The 22,448-nt window shown below is 49.9% G+C and overlaps 1 protein-coding gene across 1 annotated transcript in view; it reads right to left on the bottom strand.

The window, feature by feature from the left end:
* Positions 1 to 22,448, bottom strand: part of BYSL (bystin like) — a 110,014-nt gene that overhangs the window by 8,837 nt on the left and 78,729 nt on the right. The window lies entirely within an intron of this gene.

Below are 22,448 nucleotides of genomic sequence, written 5' to 3'. Positions count from 1 at the left end.
GAGGCTTGGAGGAGGGTCATAGAGGGAGGAGCCAGTGCACACCAGCTTGTCCTAAAGCTTTTACTTTTGTGCCCAGTCTCCTGCGGAGCCGCTATTCCCCATGGTCCTTTCGGAGTCCCCAGCATCCACTAGGACGTCAGAGAAAATAAGATTTTACTCACCGGTAAATCTATTTCTCGTAGTCCGTAGTGGATGCTGGGAACTCCGTAAGGACCATGGGGAATAGCGGCTCCTCAGGAGACTGGGCACAACTAAAAGAAAGCTTTTAGACTACCTGGTGTGCACTGGCTCCTCCCACTATGACCCTCCTCCAAGCCTCAGTTAGGATACTGTGCCCGGAAGAGCTGACACAATAAGGAAGGATTTTGAATCCCGGGTAAGACTCATACCAGCCACACCAATCACACCGTATAACTTGTGATACTATACCCAGTTAACAGTATGAAATATAACTGAGCCTCTCAACAGATGGCTCAACAATAACCCTTAGTTAGGCAATAACTACATACACAAGTATTGCAGACAATCCGCACTTGGGATGGGCGCCCAGCATCCACTACGGACTACGAGAAATAGATTTACCGGTGAGTAAAATCTTATTTTCTCTGACGTCCTAGTGGATGCTGGGAACTCCGTAAGGACCATGGGGATTATACCAAAGCTCCCAAACGGGCGGGAGAGTGCTGATGACTCAAGGTCCTCCTCAGCCAGGGTATCAAATTTGTAGAATTTTGCAAACGTGTTTGCCCCTGACCAAGTTGCAGCTCGGCAAAGTTATAAAGCCGAGACCCCTCGGGCAGCCGCCCAAGATGAGCCCACTTTCCTCGTGGAATGGGCTTTTACTGATTTAGGATGCGGCAATCCAGCCGCAGAATGCTCCAGCTGAATTGTGCTACAAATTCAGCGAGCAATAGTCTGCTTAGAAGCAGGAGCACCTATTTTGTTGGGTGCCTACAGGATAAAAAGCTAGTCAGTTTTCCTGACTCCAGCCGTCCTGGAAATATAAATTTTTAAGGCCCTGACTACGTCCAGTAACGTGGAATCTTCCAAGTCCCTAGTAGCCACAGGCACTACAATAGGTTGGTTTAAGTGAAAAGCTGATACCACCTTAGGGAGAAACTGGGGACGAGTCCTCAATTCTGCCCTATCCATATGGAAAATCAGATAAGGGCTTTTACATGACAAAGCCGCCAATTCTGACACACGCCTGGCCGAAGCAAAGGCCAATAACATGACCACTTTCCACGTGAGATATTTCAAATCCACAGTTTTAAGTGGCTCAAACCAATGTGATTTTAGGAAACTCAACACCACGTTGAGATCCCAAGGTGCCACAGGAGACACAAAAGGGGGCTGAATATGTAGCACTCCCTTTACAAATGTCTGAACTCCAGGCAGTGAAGCCAGTTCTTTCTGGAAGAAAATAGACAGAGCCGAAATCTGGACCTTAATGGAACCCAAGTTTAGGCCCATAGTCACTCCTGACTGTAGGAAGTGCAGAAAACGACCCAGCTGAAATTCCTCTGTTGGGGCCTTCCTGGCCTCACACCACGCAACATATTTTCGCCAAATACGGTGATAATGGTTTGCAGTTACTTCTTTCCTGGCTTTTATCAGCGTAGGAATGACTTCCTCCGGAATGCCTTTTTCCTTTAGGATCCGGAATTCAACCGCCATGCCGTCAAACGCAGCCGCGGTAAGTCTTGGAACAGACAGGGCCCCTGCTGTAGCAGATCGTGTCTGAGCGGTAGAGGCCATGGGTCCTCTGATATCATTTATTGAAGTTCTGGGTACCAAGCTCTTCTTGGCCCATCCGGAACCACGAGTATCGTTCTTACTCCTCGTTTTCTTATTATTCTCAGTACCTTTGATATGAGAGGCAGAGGAGGGAATACATAAACCGACTGGTACACCCACGGTGTCACTAGAGCGTCCACAGCTATTGCCTGAGGGTCCCTTGACCTGGCGCAATATCTAGTTTTTTGTTTAGGCGGGACGCCATCATGTCCACCTGTGGCCTTTCCCAACGGTTTACCAACAGTTGGAAGACTTCTGGATGAAGTCCCCACTCTCCCGGGTGTAGGTCGTGTCTGCTGAGGAAGTCTGCTTCCCAGTTGTCCACTCCCGAAATGAACACTGCTGACAGTGCTAAGACGTGATTCTCCGCCCATCGGAGAATCCTTGTGGCTTCTGCCATCGCCATCCTGCTTCTTGTGCCGCCCTGTCGGTTTACAAGGGCGAGTGCCGTGATGTTGTCTGATTGGATCAGTACCGGCTGGTTATGAAGCAGAGGCCTTGCCAGACTTAGGGCATTGTAAATGGCTCTCAGTTCCAGAATATTTATGTGTAGGGACGACTCCTGACTTGACCAAAGTCCTTGGAAATTTCTTCCCTGTGTGACTGCCCCCCAGCCTCGAAGGCTGGCATCCGTGGTTACCAGGACCCAGTCCTGTATGCCGAATCTGCGGCCCTCTTGAAGATGAGCACTCTGCAGCCACCACAGTAGAGATACCCTCGTCCTTGGAGACAGGGTTATCAGCCGATGCATCTTAAGATGCGATCCCTACCACTTGTCAAAGAGGTCCCACTGAAAGGTTCTTGCATAGAACCTGCCGAATGGAATTTTGCTTCGTAAGAAGCTACCATTTTTCCCAGGACTCGTGTGCAGTGATGCACCGATACCTGTTTTGGTTTCAGGAGGTCTCTGTGGTAAATGGGGACATGTAGGTAAGCATCCTTGATGTCCAGGGATACCATGTAATCCCCCTCCTCCAGGCTTGCAATAACCGCCCTGAGCGATTCCATCTTGAACTTGAATTTTTTTATGTATGTGTTCAAGGATTTCAAATTTAAAATGGGTCTCACCGAACCGTCCGGTTTCGGTACCACAAACAGTGTGGAATAGTAACCCCGTCCTTGTTGAAGTAGGGGCACCTTGACTATCACCTGCTGGGAATACAGCTTGTGAATTGCCTCTAGCACAGCCTCCCTGCCTGAGGGAGTTGTCGGCAAGGCAGATTTGAGGAAACGGCGGGGGGGAGACGCCTCGAATTCCAGCTTGTACCCCTGAGATACTACTTGAAGGATCCAGGGATCCACCTGTGAGCGATCCCACTGATCGCTGAAATTTTTGAGGCGGCCCCCCACCGTACCTGGCTACGCCTGTGGAGCCCCCGCGTCATGCGGTGGACTCAGAGGAAGCGGGGGAAGAATTTTGATTCTGGGAACTGGCTGACTGGTGCAGCTTTTTCCCTCTTCCCTCGTCTCTGTGCAAAAAGGAAGCGCCTTTGACCCGCTTGCTTTTCTGAAGCCGAAAGGACTGTACCTGATAATACAGTGCTTTCTTAGGCTGTGAGGAAACCTGAGGTAAAAAATTTTCTTCCCAGCTGTTGCTGTGGATACGAGGTCCCAGAGACCATCCCCAAACAATTCCTCACCCTTATAAGGCTCTATGTGCCTTTTAAAGTCAGCATCACCTGTCCAGTGTCGGGTCTCTAATACCCTCCTGACAGAATGGACATTGCATTAATTCTGGATGCCAGCCGGCAAAATATCCCTCTGTGCATCCCTCATATATAAGACGATGTCTTATGTTCGCAAAATAGTATCCCTGTTTGACAGGGTTACAGACCACGCTGCAGCAGCACTATCTGCAGGTCTCAGTCTAGTACCTGAGTGTGTAAATACAGACTTCAGGATAGCCTCCTGCTTTTTATCAGCAGGTACCTTCAAAGTGGCCGTATCCTAAGACGGCAGTGCCACCTTTTTTGACAACGTGTGAGCGCCTTATCCACCCTAGGGGATATCTCCCAGCGTAACTTATCCTCTGGCGGGAAAGGGTACGCCATCAGTAACTTTTTAGAAATTACCAGTTTCTTATCGGGGGAACCCACGCTTTTTCACACTTCATTCACTCATTTGATGGGGGAACAAAACACTGCCTGCTTTTTCTCCCCAAACATAAAACCCTTTTTTAGTGGTACTTGGGTTAATGTCAGAAATGTGTAACACATTTTTTATTGCCGGGATCATGTAACGGATGTTCCTAGTGGATTGTGTATATGTCTCAACCTCGTCGACACTGGAGTCAGACTCCGTGTCGACATCTGTGTCTGCCATCTGAGGGAGCGGGCGTTTTTGAGCCCCTGATGGCCTTTGAGACGCCTGGGCAGGCGCGGGCTGAGAAGCCGGCTGTCCCATAGCTGTTACGTCATCCAGCCTTTTATGTAAGGAGTTGACACTGTCGGTTTATACCTTCCACCTATCCATCCACTCTGGTGTCGGCCCCACAGGGGGCGACATCACATTTATCGGCATCTGCTCTGCCATCACATAAGCCTCCTCATCAAACGTGTCGACACAGCCGTACCGACACAGCCGTACCGACACACCGCACACACACAGGGAATGCTCTGACTGAGGACAGGACCCCACACAGCCCTTTGGGGAGACAGAGAGAGAGTATGCCAGCACACACCAGAGCGCTATATAATTTAGGGATTAACACTATAATGAGTGAATTTTTCCCAATAGCTGCTTGTATATACAATATTGAGCCTAAATTTAGTGCCCCCCTCTCTTTTTAACCCTTTGAGCCTGCAAACTACAGGGGAGAGCCTGGGGAGCTGTCTTCCAGCTATACTGTGAAGAGAAAATGGCGCCAGTGTGCTGAGAGAGATAGCTCCGCCCCTTTTTCGCAGACTTTTCTCCCGCTTTTTTATGGATTCTGGCAGGGGTATTTATCACATATATAGCCTCTGGGGCTATATATTGTGATATATTTGCCAGCCAAGGTGTTTTTATTGCTGCTCAGGGTGCCCCCCCCAGCGCCCTGCACCCTCAGTGACCGGAGTGTGAAGTGTGCATGAGGAGCAATGGCGCACAGCTGCAGTGCTGTGCGCTACCTTGGTGAAGACGGATGTCTTCTGCCGCCGATTTTCCGGACCTCTTCTTGCTTCTGGCTCTGTAAGGGGGACGGCGGCGCGGCTCCGGGACTGAACACCAAGGCCAGTTCCATGCGGTCGATCCCTCTGGAGCTAATGGTGTCCAGTAGCCTAAGAAGCCCAAGCTAGCTGCAAGCAGGTAGGTTCGCTTCTTCTCCCCTTAGTCCCTCGATGCAGTGAGCCTGTTGCCAGCAGGTCTCACTGTAAAATAAAAAACCTAAAATAAACTTTCTTTCTAGGAGCTCAGGAGAGCCCCTAGTGTGCATCCAGCTCGGCCGGGCACAGAAATCTAACTGAGGCTTGGAGGAGGGTCATAGTGGGAGGAGCCAGTGCACACCAGGTAGTCTAAAAGCTTTCTTTTAGTTGTGCCCAGTCTCCTGAGGAGCCGCTATTCCCCATGGTCCTTACGGAGTTCCCAGCATCCACTAGGACGTCAGAGAAATAAGATTTTGGTACCTGCTGGTCAATCCTTTTCTCGTAGTCCGTAGAGGATGCTGGGGTCCACATTAGTACTGTGGGGTATGGATGGGTCCACCAGGAGCCATTGGCACTTTAAGAGTTTGAGAGTGTGGGCTGGCTCCTCCCTCTATGCCCCTCCTACCAGACTCAGTCTAGTAACTGTGCCCGAGGAAACGGATATCTTCGAGAAAAGGATTATACACAGATAGTGGTGAGATTCGTACCAGCTCACACATACAAGGCACGTCGAGCCAACGAAGCTTGAACACTCAGCAACTGCTGAAATATTATTTACCAAGTAACAATGCAGTACTCAACTAAATGAAGTTATACTGAACCAAATAACATTTGCAGGAAAACGAAGCGCTGGGCGGGCGCCCAGCATCCTCTACGGACTACAAGAAAAGGATTTACCGTTAGGTAACCGAAATCCTATTTTCTCTTACGTCCTAGAGGATGCTGGGGTCCACATTAGCACCATGGGGATGTACCAAAGCTCCCAGAATGGGAGGGAGAGCGCGGAGGCTCCTGCAGAACTGATTGGCCTCTGATGAGCTGCAGTTCTGTCAAAGTATTGAACTTGTAAAACTTTGCAAACGTATTCGACCCAGACCAAGTTGCAGCTCGACAAAGTTGTACTGCCGAGACACCCCGGGCAGCCACCCAGGAAGACCCCCCTTTACGAGTAGAGTGGACCTTAACAGATTTTGGACACGGCAGTCCTGCCATAGAATAAGCGTGCTGGATAGTGAACCTAATCCAGCGAGAAATAGTCTGCTTAGAAGCAGGACACCCAATTTTCTTGGGATCATATAGGACAAACAGAGAGTCCGACTTTCTGTGACGAGAAGTTCTCTTCACATATATCTACGGAGCCCTTACAACATCCAAGGACTTTGATGTAATTGAGGAGTCAGTAGCCACTAGCACCACAATAGGTTGGTTGATATGATATGCTGACACAACCTTCGGAAGAAACTGCTGACGTGTCCTGAGCTCAGCTCTATCTTCGTGGAAGATCAAGTAAGGGCTTTTACAGGATACAGCCCCCAATTCGGACACGCGTCTAGCAGAAGCTAAGGCCAACAACGTGACCGCCTTCCATGTAAGAAATTTGTCCTCAACCTCCTGTAGAGGCTCAAACCAATCCGACTGGAGGAACTGCAACACCACGTTAAGGTCCCAGGGCGCCGTAGGCGGTACAAAGGGAGGTTGGATGTGCAGAGCTCCCTTCAAAAAAGTCTGAACCTCAGGGAGGGCAGCCAATTGTTTCTGAAAGAAAATAGATAGGGCCGAAATCTGGACCTTCACAGATCCTAACCTCAGGCCCATATCCAGTCCTGCTTGCAGAAAGAGGAGAAAACGTCAGAGTTGAAACTCCACCGTAGGAAACCTCTTGGACTCACACCAAGAGACATATTTCTTCCAAATACGATGGTAATGTTTAGACGTTACCCCTTTCCTAGCCTGTATCAGGGTAGGAATGACCTTCTTCAGAATGTCCTTCCTAGCAAGTATCAGGCGCTCAACTTCCATGCCGTCAAACGTAGCCGAGGTAAGTCTTGATACGCGAACGGCCACTGCTGCAGCAGGTCCTCCCGAAGAGGAAGAGGCCTTGGTTATTCTTGCAGTAGATTCAGAAGATCCGCGTACCAAGCCCTTATTGGCCAGTCTGGGGCAATTAGGATCGTTTGAACCCTTGTTCTCCTTATGAGCTTTAGGATGAGTGGGAGTGGTGGAAACACGTACACTGACTGGAACACCCAAGGAGACACCAGGGCGTCCACTGCCACTGCCTGTGGGTCCCTCGACCTGGAACAATAACGGCAAAGCTTCTTGTTGAGATGAGAGGCCATCAGGTCTATTTGGGGTACTCCTCAAAGGTCTGTTATTTCCATGAACACCTCCGGATGGGGACCCCACTCCCCTGGATGGAGATTGTGTCTGCTGAGGAAGTCTGCTTCCCAGTTGTCTACTCCCGGAATGAAGATGGCTGACAGCGCCAACGTGTTTTTCTGTCCAGAGGAGTATTCTTGTGACATTGCCGCTCTGCTCTTCGTTCCGCCTTGTCAGTTTATGTAAGCCACTGTTGTTATGTTGTCAGACTGCACTTGAATGGCCCGATTTCTTAGAAGAGGGGCCACCTGAAGAAGATCGTTGTAGACGGCTCTCCGTTCCAGGATGTTGATGGGCAGGCCGGCTTCCAGGCTTGACCACCTTCCTTGGAAGGTTACTCCTTGAGTGACTGCTCCCCAGCCCCGAAGGCTCGCATCTGTGGTTAGGAGTCCTGAATCCCGAACCTGCAGCCCTCCAGAAGGTAAGGCAATTGGAGCCACCAGAGGAGTGAAATCCTGGCCTTTGGCGACAGATGAATTCTCTGGTGCATGTGGAGATGAGATCCCGACCACTTGTCCAGGAGATCCAGTTGGAAGGTCCGAGCATGGAATCTCCCGTACTGAAGAGCCTCGTAAGAGGCCACCATCTTTCCCAATAGGCAAATGCATTGATGAACCGACACCAGGGATGGCTTCAGGACATCCCAGACCATAGCTTGTATCACCCACGCCTTTTCCTGCGGAAGAAACACCCTTTGCACTTCCATGTCCCGGATCACTCCCAGAAAGGACAACCTCTGGGTTGGTTCCAAATGTGACTTTGGAAGGTTCAGTATCCAACCATGACTCTTGAGGAGGCGTGTTGTGAGAACAATGGATTGCAGCAGCTTCTACTTGGACAATGCTTTATCAGTAGATCGTCCAGATATGGAATGATGTATACACCCTGTTTGCGGAGGAGAAACATAATTTCTGCCATCACCTTGGTAAAAAGCCATGGTGCTGTGGAGAGGCAAAATGGCAGGGCCTGGAACTGGAAATGACAGTCCAGCAATGCGAAACGGAGATAAGCCTGATGCGGCAGACAGATCGGAATGTGGAGGTACGCATATCCTTGATATCCAGTGATACCAGGAATTCTCCCTCTTCCAGACCTGATATCACCGCCCTGAGAGACTCCATCTTGAACTTGAACTCCTTTAGAAAGGGGTTCAATGATTTCAGGTTCAGAATGGTTCTGACTGAACCATCCGGTTTCGGTACCACGAAAAGGTTCGAATAGTAACCTTTGTTCTGCATGTGAGGTGGTACTGGCACAATGACCTGTGCATCCACCAGTTTTTGGACAGCGTCCTGTAGTACAGTGCTGCCTGCCAACAGAGTTGGTAAGCCTGATTTGAAAAACGATGAGGAGAGAGACTTTGAAATTCCAGCCTGGGATACAATATCTATCACCCAGGGATCCAGGCCGACGATACCCAGACGTGACTGAAGTGTCTGAGTCTGGCTCCCACTGGCCCATTTCCGGCCCACGCGGTCCACCGTCATGCGGAGGACTTTGACGTACCTGAAGCAGGCTTTTGCTCCTGGAAATCTGCAGATGCAGGTTTCTTGGACTTAACTCGACCTCCCCTAAAGAAGGTATTGGACGTTCTGGCCTTTCTAGGCCTGTTAGGCCGAAAGGACTGCGTTGCAGATGAAGAGAAGGATTTCTTCGGAGCAGGTGCTGCTGAGGGAAGAAAGGGAGAATTACCCGCTGTAGCCGTGGATATCCACGCATCTAGCGCTTCCCCAAAGAGAGCCTGACCTGTATGGTGTAGGGCCTCTACACTTTTCCTGGATTCCGCATCGGCCGACCACTGGCGCAGCCACAGTCCCAGACGAGCTGCAACAAACATGGAAGATATTCCCGCAGCCATGGATCCCAGGTCTTTCATGGATTCTACCATAAAACCTGCTGAATCATGTATGTTGCGTAAATATAAAGCAACGTCATCCCTATCCATCATATCCAAATCCTCAAGTAAGGTAGTCGACCACTTTACTATTGCCTTTGCAATCCATGCAGTAGCAATAGTGGGATGTAATATGGCCCCTGAAGCAGTGTACATTGATTTAAGCGTGTTATCAATTTTTCTATCAGCCGGCTCCTTTAAGGCGGTAGATCCTGGAACAGGTAAAACCACCTTCTTTGAGAGTCTGGACACAGATTCGTCAACAATCGGCGAGTTTTCCTATTTTTTCCTATCCTCCTCAGGGAAAGGAAACGCCACCTGGACACTTTTAGGGACCTCAAATTTTTTCTCAGTGTTTACCCATGCTTTTCAAATATAGCATTCAATTCTTTTGACGCAGGAAAGGTTAGGGAGGCTTTTTTATTTTCAGTGAAAAGATACTCCTCAACCTGCTCAGGTGTGGTATCATTAATATTCAACACATCCCTGATAGCCTCCATCAAAAATTGCACCACCTTTGCAAGAGATGCGGACCCCCGTAACACATCCCCATCACTGTCTGTGGTGTCAGAATCGGTATCCGTGTCGTCTTGTGTGACCTGCACAAGCGCACGTTTGTGGGAGTATATAGCGGGGCGTCCCGAGGTACCAGAAGCCGGCCATACTGCCATAGAGCTCTGTAATACCTGGGTTGCAGATTCATTACTTGCAACCCTGTCAGAAATCTGAGAAATCCAATATTTGATAGAGGAAAACCACTCTGGTTCCTTTGCTGGTATCTGTGCTAAACCAGTGATATCCTGATTACATGGAATGGGATCATCCTGGGAGGATAAATCCTCTGCAGCATGAGACAGTGTCCCTAGACATAGCTAAAGGAGACCACCAAACACTCCACACACACACACAGGTGAGGGCAGAGTTTCCCCCCCAAGAATGGCAAGAGAGACACAGAGATTGGAGCCAACCCACACACAGCGCTTTCAGCAAAGGGAGACCCCTTGTCAGCGCTGACTGTGCACCTTAATAGGACACACAGCCTTATTACAGCCTCCCCTCCCTTCTACAACCCCCTGGTACCGTGTACAGATAACTGGAGTTGCTGTGGAGGGACCAGTTCTTTCTCTCAGCGCTGTGCAGACAGAAAAATGGCGCTGAAACGCTGCTGGGTCCGCTGAGAAGCTCCGCCCCCTTAATGACGTGGTCTTCCCTCTCTTCACGGATTATACTGGCCTGAGGAAATTGTGCTGGCTAAGACAGGCTTCTGGATCAGTGTAGCGGGTAAGCGCTGGCCCAGGGCACCCCTCACAGCGCCGTACCATGTGCAGCTGAGCCTTCCCAGGAGAGCAGTTAATACTGCGCTCCCTCCCCGCTGCAATCTTCACAACGGCCCCCCGCTTGCTAGGGGGGGGTCGGTGTCTCACTCACCACTTCTTCAGCTCTGTAAGGGGTTGGCGGCATGCTGCTGGGGCGAGCGGTCCCCTGTGGTGGTGAACAATCAGACCCCTCTGGAGCTCAGTGTCCAGTCAGGGGAGACAGTGGCTCAGACCCCGCAGGGCGGACTCTGCTCCCCCCCTTAGCCCCTCACTGCAGGGAGGCTGTTGCCAGCAGCCTCTATGTAAAAAATAAGAATTTACTTACCGATAATTCTATTTCTCGGAGTCCGTAGTGGATGCTGGGGTTCCTGAAAGGACCATGGGGAATAGCGGCTCCGCAGGAGACAGGGCACAAAAAAGTAAAGCTTTACTAGGTCAGGTGGTGTGCACTGGCTCCTCCCCCTATGACCCTCCTCCAGACTCCAGTTAGGTACTGTGCCCGGACGAGCATACACAATAAGGGAGGCATTTTGAATCCCGGGTAAGACTCATACCAGCCACACCAATCACACCGTACAACTTGTGATCTAAACCCAGTTAACAGTATGACAACAGAAAGGGCCTCTTAAAGATGGCTCCTTAACAATAACCCGAATTAGTTAACAATAACTATGTACAAGTATTGCAGATAATCCGCACTTGGGATGGGCGCCCAGCATCCACTACGGACTCCGAGAAATAGAATTATCGGTAAGTAAATTCTTATTTTCTCTATCGTCCTAAGTGGATGCTGGGGTTCCTGAAAGGACCATGGGGATTATACCAAAGCTCCCAAACGGGCGGGAGAGTGCGGATGACTCTGCAGCACCGAATGAGAGAACTCCAGGTCCTCCTTTGCCAGGGTATCAAATTTGTAAAATTTTACAAACGTGTTCTCCCCCGACCACGTAGCTGCTCGGCAGAGTTGTAATGCCGAGACCCCTCGGGCAGCCGCCCAAGATGAGCCCACCTTCCTTGTGGAGTGGGCTTTTACAGTTTTAGGCTGTGGCAGGCCTGCCACAGAATGTGCAAGTTGAATTGTGTTACAAATCCAACGAGCAATCGACTGCTTAGAAGCAGGTGCGCCCAACTTGTTGGGTGCATACAATATAAACAGCGAGTCAGATTTTCTGACTCCAGCCGTCCTTGCAATGTATATTTTTAAGGCTCTGACAACGTCCAACAACTTGGAGTCCTCCAAGTCGCTAGTGGCCGCAGGCACCACAATAGGTTGGTTCAGATGAAATGCTGATACCACTTTAGGGAGAAAATGCGGACGAGTCCGCAGTTCTGCCCTATCCGAATGGAAGATTAGATAAGGACTTTTATAAGATAAAGCCGCCAATTCAGATACTCTCCTGGCAGAGGCCAGGGCTAGTAACATAGTCACTTTCAATGTGAGATATTTCAAATCCACCTTTTTCAATGGTTCAAACCAATGGGATTTGAGGAAATCTAAAACTACATTTAGATCCCACGGTGCCACCGGAGGCACCACAGGAGGCTGTATATGCAGTACTCCCTTGACAAAAGTCTGGACCTCAGGGACAGAGGCCAATTCTTTTTGGAAGAATATTGACAGGGCCGAAATTTGAACCTTAATGGATCCCAATTTGAGACCCATAGATAATCCTGATTGCAGGAAATGTAGGAAACGACCCAGTTGGAATTCCTCCGTCGGAACCCTCCGATCCTCGCACCACGCTACATATTTTCGCCAAATGCGGTGATAATGTTTCACGGTGACTTCCTTCCGTGCCTTAATCAAGGTAGGAATGACTTCTTCTGGAATGCCTTTCCCTTTTAGGATCTGGCGTTCAACCGCCATGCCGTCAAACGCAGCCGCGGTAAGTCTTGAAAAAGACAGGGACCCTGCTGTAGCAGGTCCCTTCTCAGAGGTAGAGGCCACGGTTCGTCCGTGAGCATCTCTTGAAGTTCCGGATACCAAGTCCTTCTCGGCCAATCCGGAACCACTAGTATTGTTCTTACTCTTCTTTGCCGTATGATCTTCAATACCTTTGGTATGAGCGGCAGAGGAGGAAACACATACACTGACTGGTACACCCAAGGAGTTACCAGTGCGTCCACAGCTATTGCCTGTGGATCTCTTGACCTGGCGCAATATTTGTCCAGTTTCTTGTTGAGGCGAGACGCCATCATGTCTACAATTGGTCTTTCCCAACGGTCTATTAACATGTTGAAGACTTCTGGATGTAGACCCCACTCTCCCGGATGAAGATCGTGTCTGCTGAGGAAGTCTGCTTCCCAGTTGTCCACGCCCGGGATGAACACTGCTGACAGTGCTATCACGTGATTCTCCGCCCAGCGAAGAATCTTGGCAGCTTCTGCCATTGCACTCCTGCTTCTTGTGCCGCCCTGCCTGTTTACATGGGCGACCGCCGTGATGTTGTCCGACTGAATCAACACCGGCTTTCCTTGCAGGAGAAGTTCCGCCTGGCTTAGAGCATTGTAGATTGCTCTTAGTTCCAGAATGTTTATGTGAAGAGACTTTTCCAGACTCGTCCATACTCCCTGGAAGTTTCTTCCTTGTGTGACTGCTCCCCAGCCTCTCAGGCTGGCGTCCGTGGTCACCAGGATCCAATCCTGAATGCCGAATCTGCGGCCTTCTAATAGGTGAGCCTTCTGCAACCACCACAGAAGTGACACCCTTGTCTTTGGTGACAGGGTTATTCGCAGGTGCATCTGCAGATGCGACCCTGACCATTTGTCCAACAGATCCCTTTGGAATATTCTTGCATGGAATCTGCCGAATGGAATTGCTTCGTAAGAAGCCACCATTTTTCCCAGGACTCTTGTGCATTGATGTACTGACACTTTTCCTGGTTTTAGGAGGTTCCTGACCAGATCGGATAACTCCTTGGCTTTTTCCTCTGGAAGGAAAACCTTTTTCTGAACCGTGTCCAGAATCATTCCTAGGAACAGCAGACGAGTTGTCGGGATTAAATGGGATTTTGGAATATTCAGAATCCACCCGTGTTGTCTTAGCACCTCTTGAGATAGTGCTAAAGCTGTCTCCAGCTGTTCTCTGGACCTTGCCCTTATTAGGAGATCGTCCAAGTATGGGATAACTAATACGCCTTTTCTTCGAAGAAGAATCATCATCTCGGCCATTACCTTGGTAAAGACCCGAGGCGCCGTGGACAATCCGAACGGCAGCGTCTGAAACTGATAGTGACAGTTTTGAACAATGAACCTGAGGTACCCCTGGTGTGCGGGGTAAATCGGAACGTGTAGATACGCATCCTTGATGTCCAAGGATACCATAAAGTCCCCTTCTTCCAGGTTCGCTATCACTGCTCTGAGTGACTCCATCTTGAACTTGAACTTTTTTATGTAGAGGTTCAAGGACTTCAGATTTAGAATAGGCCTTACCGAGCCATCCGGCTTCGGTACCACAAATAGAGTGGAATAATACCCCTTTCCTTGTTGTAATAGGGGTACTTTGACTATCACCTGCTGAGCGTACAGCTTGTGAATGGCTTCCAACACCCTCTCCCTTTCGGAAGAGACGGTTGGTAAGGCAGACTTCAGGAAACGATGAGGAGGATCCGTCTCTAATTCCAACCTGTACCCCTGAGATATTATCTGCAGGATCCAGGGGTCTACCTGCGAGTGAGCCCACTGCGCGCTGTAATTTTTGAGACGGCCCCCCACTGTCCCCGAGTCCGCTTGAGAGGCCCCAGCGTCATGCTGAGGTTTTTGCAGGAGCCGGGGAGGGCTTCTGTTCCTGGGAAGGAGCTGCCTGTTGGTGTCTCTTCCCTCTTCCTCTGCCTCGTGGCAGGTACGACAAGCCCTTTGCTCTCTTATTTTTGTAGGAGCGAAAAGGCTGCGGTTGAAAGGTCGGTGCCTTTCTCTGTTGGGGAGTGACTTGAGGTAAAAAAGTGGATTTCCCGGCAGTAGCCGTGGCCACCAAGTCTGATAGACCAACTCCAAATAACTCCTCCCCTTTATACGGCAAAACCTCCATGTGACGTTTTGAATCCGCATCGCCTGTCCACTGTCGTGTCCATAAGGCTCTTCTGGCTGAAATGGACATAGCACTCACCCGAGATGCCAGTGTGCAAATATCCCTCTGTGCATCACGCATATAGATAAATGCATCCTTTATTTGTTCTAACGACAGTAAAACATTGTCCCTATCTAGGGTATCAATATTTTCAATCAGGGATTCTGACCAAACTACTCCAGCACTGCACATCCAGGCAGTTGCTATAGCTGGTCGTAGTATAACACCTGCATGTGTGTATATATTCTTTTGAATAACTTCCATCTTTCTATCTGATGGATCCTTAAGTGCGGCCGTCTCAGGAGAGGGTAACGCCACTTGTTTGGATAAGCGTGTGAGCGCCTTGTCCACCTTAGGGGGTGTTTCCCAGCGCGCCCTAACCTCTGGCGGGAAAGGGTATAATGCCAATAACTTTTTTTGAAATTATCAACTTTTTATCAGGAGCAACCCACGCTTCATCACACACGTCATTTAATTCTTCTGATTCAGGAAAAACTGTTTGTAGTTTTTTCACACCATACATAATACCCTGTTTTACGGTATCTGTAGTATCAGCTAAATGTAACGTCTCCTTCATTGCCAAAATCATATAACGTGTGGCCCTACTGGAAAATACGTTTGAATTTCTACCGTCGTCACTGGAATCAGTGCCCGTGTCTGGGTCTGTGTCGACCGACTGAGGCAAAGGGCGTTTTACAGCCCCTGACGGTGTTTGAGGCGCCTGGACAGGCATTAATTGATTGTCCGGCCGCCTCATGTCCTCAACTGACTGTTTAAGGGAAGATAAACCATCACGTAATTCCACAAATAAAGGCATCCATTCTGGTGTCGACCCCCTGGGGGGTGACATCTGCATATTTGGCAATTGCTCCGCCTCCACACCAATATCGTCCTCATACATGTCGACACCACGTACCGACACACACCGCAAACTCACAGGGAATGCTCTAATGAAGACAGGACCCACTAGCCCTTTTGGGGAGACAGAGGGAGAGTCTGCCAGCACACACCACAAAGCGCTATATATACAAGGGATATCCTTATATTAAGTGCTCCCTTATAGCTGCTTTAATATATATATATATATAGCCATTAATGTGCCCCCCCTCTCTGTTTTACCCTGTTTCTGTAGTGCAGTGCAGGGGAGAGACCTGGGAGCCGTTCTGACCAGCGGAGCTGTGACAGAAAATGGCGCCGTGTGCTGAGGAGATAGGCCCCGCCCCTTTTTCGGCGGGTTCTTCTCCCGCTATTTTTCCAGTCAGGCAGGGGTTAAATATCTCCATATAGCCCCTATGGGCTATATGTGAGGTATTTTTAGCCTTGTATAAGGTTTATATTTGCCTCTCAGAGCGCCCCCCCCCAGCGCTCTGCACCCTCAGTGACTGCCCAGTGAAGTGTGCTGAGAGGAAAATGGCGCACAGCTGCAGTGCTGTGCGCTACCTTATGAAGACTGAGGAGTCTTCAGCCGCCGGTTTCCGGACCTCTTCACGCTTCAGCATCTGCAAGGGGGTCGGCGGCGCGGCTCCGGGACCGGACTCCACGGCTGGGCCTGTGTTCGATCCCTCTGGAGCTAATGGTGTCCAGTAGCCAAGCAGCAAATCCACTCTGCATGCAGGTGAGTTTACTACTTTCCCCCTAAGTCCCACGTTGCAGTGATCCTGTTGCCAGCAGGACTCACTGTAAAGAAAAAAACCTAAACTAAACTTTCTCTAAGCAGCTCTTTAGGAGAGCCACCTAGATTGCACCCTTCTCGTTCGGGCACAAAATCTAACTGGAGTCTGGAGGAGGGTCATAGGGGGAGGAGCCAGTGCACACCACCTGACCTAGTAAAGCTTTACTTTTTTGTGCCCTGTCTCCTGCGGAGCCGCTATTCCCCATGGTCCTTTCAGGAACCCCAGCATCCACTTAGGACGATAGAGAAATAAGAATTTACTTACCGATAATACTATTTCTCATAGTCCGTAGTGGATGCTGGGAACTCCGTAAGGACCATGGGGATTAGCGGCTCCGCAGGAGACTGGGCACAAAAGTAAAAGCTTTAGGACTACCTGGTGTGCACTGGCTCCTCCCCCTATGACCCTCCTCCAAGCCTCAGTTAGGATACTGTGCCCGGACGAGCGTACACAATAAGGAAGGATTTATGAATCCCGGGTAAGACTCATACCAGCCACACCAATCACACCGTACAACCTGTGATCTGAACCCAGTTAACAGCATGATAACAGAGGAGCCTCTGAAAAGATGGCTCACAACAATAATAACCCGATTTTTGTAACAATAACTATGTACAAGTATTGCAGACAATCCGCACTTGGGACGGGCGCCCAGCATCCACTACGGACTATGAGAAATAGAATTATCGGTAAGTAAATTCTTATTTTCTCTGACGTCCTAGTGGATGCTGGGAACTCCGTAAGGACCATGGGGATTATACCAAAGCTCCCAAACGGGCGGGAGAGTGCGGATGACTCTGCAGCACCGAATGAGAGAACTCCAGGTCCTCCTCAGCCAGGGTATCAAATTTGTAGAATTTAGCAAACTTGTTTGCCCCTGACCAAGTAGCTGCTCGGCAAAGTTGTAAAGCCGAGACCCCTCGGGCAGCCGCCCAAGATGAGCCCACCTTCCTTGTTGAATGGGCTTTTACAGATTTTGGCTGTGGCAGGCCTGCCACAGAATGTGCAAGCTGAATTGTACTACAAATCCAACGAGCAATCGTCTGCTTAGAAGCAGGAGCACCCAGCTTATTGGGTGCATACAGGATAAACAGCGAGTCAGATTTCCTGACTCCAGCCGTCCTGGAAACATATATTTTCAGGGCCCTGACTACGTCCAGCAACTTGGAGTCCTCCAAGTCCCTAGTAGCCGCAGGCACCACAATAGGCTGGTTCAAGTGAAATGCTGAAACCACCTTAGGGAGAAATTGAGGACGAGTCCTCAATTCTGCCCTGTCCGTATGAAAAATTAGGTAAGGGCTTTTATAGGATAAAGCCGCCAATTCTGAGACACGCCTGGCTGAAGCCAGGGCTAACAACATTACCACTTTCCAAGTGAGATATTTTAAGTCCACAGTGGAGAGTGGTTCAAACCAATGTGATTTTAGGAACCCCAAAACTACATTGAGATCCCAAGGTGCCACTGGAGGCACAAAAGGAGGCTGTATATGCAGTACCCCCTTGACAAACGTCTGAACTTCAGGAACTGAAGCCAGTTCTTTCTGGAAGAAAATCGACAGGGCCGAAATTTGAACCTTAATGGACCCTAATTTTAGGCCCATAGACAGTCCTGTTTGCAGGAAATGTAGGAAACGACCCAGTTGAAATTCCTCTGTAGGGGCCTTCCTGGCCTCGCACCACGCAACATATTTACGCCAAATCCGGTGATAATGTTGCACGGTTACATCCTTCCTGGCTTTGATCAGGGTAGGGATGACTTCATCCGGAATGCCTTTTTCCTTCAGGATCCAGCGTTCAACCGCCATGCCGTCAAACGCAGCCGCGGTAAGTCTTGGAACAGACAGGGTCCCTGCTGAAGCAGGTCCTTTCTTAGAGGTAGAGGCCACGGGTCCTCTGTGAGCATCTCTTGAAGTTCCGGGTACCAAGTCCTTCTTGGCCAATCCGGAGCCACGAGTATAGTCCTTACTCCTCTCCTTCTTATGATCCTCAGTACCTTGGGTATGAGAGGCAGAGGAGGGAACACATACACTGACTGGTACACCCACGGTGTTACCAGAGCGTCCACAGCTATTGCCTGAGGGTCCCTTGACCTGGCGCAATACCTGTCCAGTTTTTTGTTGAGGCGGGACGCCATCATGTCCACCTTTGGTTTTTCCCAACGGTTCACAATCATGTGGAAGACTTCTGGGTGAAGTCCCCACTCCCCCGGATGGAGGTCGTGTCTGCTGAGGAAGTCTGCTTCCTAGTTGTCCACTCCCGGAATGAACACTGCTGACAGTGCTATCACATGATTTTCCGCCCAGCGAAGAATCCTTGCAACTTCTGTCATTGCCCCCCTGCTTCTTGTGCCGCCCTGTCTGTTTACGTGGGCGACTGCCGTGATGTTGTCTGACTGGATCAGCACCGGCTGACCTTGAAGCAGAGGTCTTGCTAGGCTTAGAGCATTGTAGATGGCCCTTAGCTCCAGGATATTTATGTGAAGTGATGTCTCCAGGCTTGACCACAAGCCCTGGAAATTTCGTCCCTGTGTGACTGCTCCCCAGCCTCTCAGGCTGGCATCCGTGGATACCAGGACCCAGTCCTGAATGCCGAATCTGCGGCCCTCTAGAAGATGAGCACTCTGCAACCACCACAGGAGAGACACCCTTGTCCTTGGTGACAAGATTATCCGCTGATGCATCTGAAGATGCGACCCGGACCATTTGTCTAGCAGATCCCACTGGAAGGTTCTTGCGTGGAATCTGCCGAATGGGATTGCTTCGTAAGAAGCCACCATCTTTCCCAGGACCCTTGTGCATTGATGCACTGACACTTGGCCTGGTTTTAGGAGATTTCTGACTAGTTCGGATAACTCCCTGGCTTTCTCCTCCGGGAGAAACACCTTTTTCTGGACTGTGTCCAGGATCATCCCTAGGAATAGGAGTCGGGTAGTCGGGATCAGCTGAGATTTTGGAATATTGAGAATCCAACTGTGCTGGCGCAGCACTATCTGAGATAGTGCTACCCCGATTTCCAACTGTTCCCTGGATCTTGCCCTTATCAGGAGATCGTCCAAGTAAGGGATAACTAAAACTCCCTTCCTTTGAAGGAGTATCATCATTTCGGCCATTACCTTGGTAAAGACCCGGGGTGCCGTGGACAATCCAAACGGCAGCGTCTGAAACTGATAGTGACAGTTCTGTACCACAAACCTGAGGTACCCTTGGTGAGAAGGGCAAATTGGGACATGTAGGTAAGCATCTTTGATGTCCAGAGACACCATATAGTCCCCGTCTTCCAGGTTTGCAATCACTGCTCTGAGTGACTCCATCTTGAATTTGAACCTTTGTATGTAAGTGTTCAAGGATTTTAGGTTTAAAATTGGTCTCACCGAGCCGTCCGGCTTCGGTACCACAAATAGTGTGGAATAGTACCCCTTTCCCTGTTGTAGGAGGGGTACCTTGATTATCACCTGCTGGGAATACAGCTTGTGAATGGCATCCAATACTGCCTCCCTGTCTGAGGGAGACGTCGGTAAAGCAGACTTTAGAAAACGGCGAGGGGGAGACGTCTCGAATTCCAATTTGTACCCCTGAGATACCACTTGAAGGATCCAGGGGTCCACTTGCGAGTGGGCCCACTGCGCACTGAACTTCTTGAGACGGGCCCCCACCGTGTCTGCCTGTAAAGCCCCAGCGTCATGCTGAGGACTTTGCGGAGGCGGGAGTGGGCTTTTGTTCCTGGGAACTGGCTGTTTGTTGCAGCCTTTTTTCTCTCCCTCTTTTTTCTCTCCCTCTCTCTCTCTCCCTCTCTCTCTCTCCCTCTCTCTCTCCCTTTGTTGCAGCCTTTTTTCTCTCCCTCTGCCATAAATGAGGCGCCTTTTGCCCGCTTGCCCTTATGGGGCCGAAAGGACTGCGCCTGATAATACGGCGTCTTCTTAGGTTGAGAAGCTACCTGGGGTAAAAATGTGGATTTTCCAGCAGTTGCCGTGGCTACCAGGTCTGATAGACCTACCCCAAATAATTCCTCCCCCTTATAAGGCAATACTTCCATGTGCCTTTTAGAATCCGCATCACCTGACCACTGCCGCGTCCATAAACCTCTTCTAGCAGAAATGGACAGCGCGCTAACTCTTGATGCCAGTCGGCAAATATCCCTCTGTGCATCACGCATATATAGAAATGCATCTTTTAAATGCTCTATAGTCAGTAATATACTGTCCCTATCTAGGGTATCAATATTTTCAGTCAGGGAATCCGACCACGCCAGGCCTGCACTGCACATCCAGGCTGAGGCGATTGCTGGTCGCAGTATAACACCCGTGTGAGAGTATATACATTTTAGGATATTCTCCAGCTTTCTATCGGCAGGTTCCTTTAGGGCGGCCGTATCAGGAGAGGGTAGTGCTACCTGTTTTGACAAACGTGTGAGCGCTTTATCCACCCTAGGGGGTGTTTCCCAACGTGCCCTATCCTCTGGCGGGAAAGGGTACGATGCCAATAACCTTTTAGGAATTATCAGTTTTTTATCGGGGGAAACCCACGCCTCATCACACACTTCATTTAATTCCTCGGATACAGGAAAAACTACAGGCAGTTTTTTCTCACCAAACATAATACCCTTTTTAGTGGTACTTGTATTATCAGAGATATGCAATACATTTTTCATTGCTTCAATCATGTAACGTGTGGCCCTAGTGGAAGTCACGTTTGTCTCATCATCGTCGACACTGGAGTCAGTATCCGTGTCTGTGTCTGCCATTTGAGGTAATGGGCATTTTAAAGCCCCTGATGGCGTTTGAGACCCTTGGACAGGCACAAGCTGAGTAGCCGGCTGTCTCATGTCGTCAACTGTCTGTCGTAACGAGCTGACACTGTCACGCAATTCCTTCCATAAGCTCATCCACTCAGGTGTCGACTCCCCAGGGGGTGACAACTGTATAATAGGCAATTGCTCCGCCTCCATCTCATTTTCCTCCTCAAACATGTCGACACAATCGTACCGACACACCGCACACACACAGGGAATGCTCTGATAGAGGACAGGACCCCACTAGCCCTTTGGGGAGACAGAGGGAGAGTATGCCAGCACACACCAGAGCGCTATATATAAACAGGAATACCACTATAAAATGTGCTTTTCCCTTTATAGCTGCTGTTATATCAAAACTGCGCCAAATTAGTGCCCCCCCTCTCTTTTTTACCCTTTTCTGTAGTGCAGGACTGCAGGGGAGAGTCAGGGAGACGTCCTTCCAGCGGAGCTGTGATGGAAATGGCGCCTGTGTGCTGAGGAGATAGGCTCCGCCCCCTTCTCGGCGGCCTTTTCTCCCGCTTTTTTGTAAGTTCTGGCAGGGGTTAAAATACATCCATATAGCCCTGGGGGTTATATGTGGTGTATTTATGCCAGCCAAGGTGTTTTACATTGCTGCTCAGGGCGCCCCCCCCCTAGCGCCCTGCACCCTCAGTGACCGGAGTGTGAAGTGTGCCTGAGTAACAATGGCGCACAGCTGCAGTGCTGTGCGCTACCTTGTTGAAGACTGATGTCTTCTGCCGCCGATTTTTCCGGACCTCTTCTTGCTTCTGGCTCTGTAAGGGGGCCGGCGGCGCGGCTCTGGGACCGAGCTCCGAGGCTGGGCCTGTGTTCGGTCCCTCTGGAGCTAATGGTGTCCAGTAGCCTAAGAAGCCCAATCCACTCTGCACTTCAGGTGAGTTCGCTTCTTCTCCCCTTAGTCCCTCGATGCAGTGAGCCTGTTGCCAGCAGGTCTCACTGAAAATAAAAAACCTAAAACTAAAACTTTCACTAAGAAGCTCAGGAGAGCCCCTAGTGTGCACCCTTCTCGGCCGGGCACAAAAATCTAACTGGGGCTTGGAGGAGGGTCATAGGGGGAGGAGCCAGTGCACACCAGGTAGTCCTAAAGCTTTTACTTTTGTGCCCAGTCTCCTGCGGAGCCGCTAATCCCCATGGTCCTTACGGAGTTCCCAGCATCCACTAGGACGTCAGAGAAATAATAAACTCTAAAAATAAACTTTTCTAGAAAATCTCTGTAGAGCTCCCCTAGCTGTGACCGGCTCCTCCGGGCACGTTTTCTAAACCGAGCCAATGGCTCCTGGTGGACCCGTCTATACCCCTTGGTACTAATGTGGACCCCAGCATCCTCTAGGACGTAAGAGAAAGTAGTTATACCTTTTAACCCAGCTTCATGTTTAAACAAACTTATTAATG

The sequence above is a fragment of the Pseudophryne corroboree genome, chromosome 2 (genome assembly GCF_028390025.1).
Source record: "Pseudophryne corroboree isolate aPseCor3 chromosome 2, aPseCor3.hap2, whole genome shotgun sequence".
In the NCBI taxonomy this organism is placed as follows: domain Eukaryota; kingdom Metazoa; phylum Chordata; class Amphibia; order Anura; family Myobatrachidae; genus Pseudophryne; species Pseudophryne corroboree.
The sequence above is the reverse complement of the archived record's forward strand: the minus strand, read 5'-3'. Positions and strand labels throughout refer to the sequence as shown.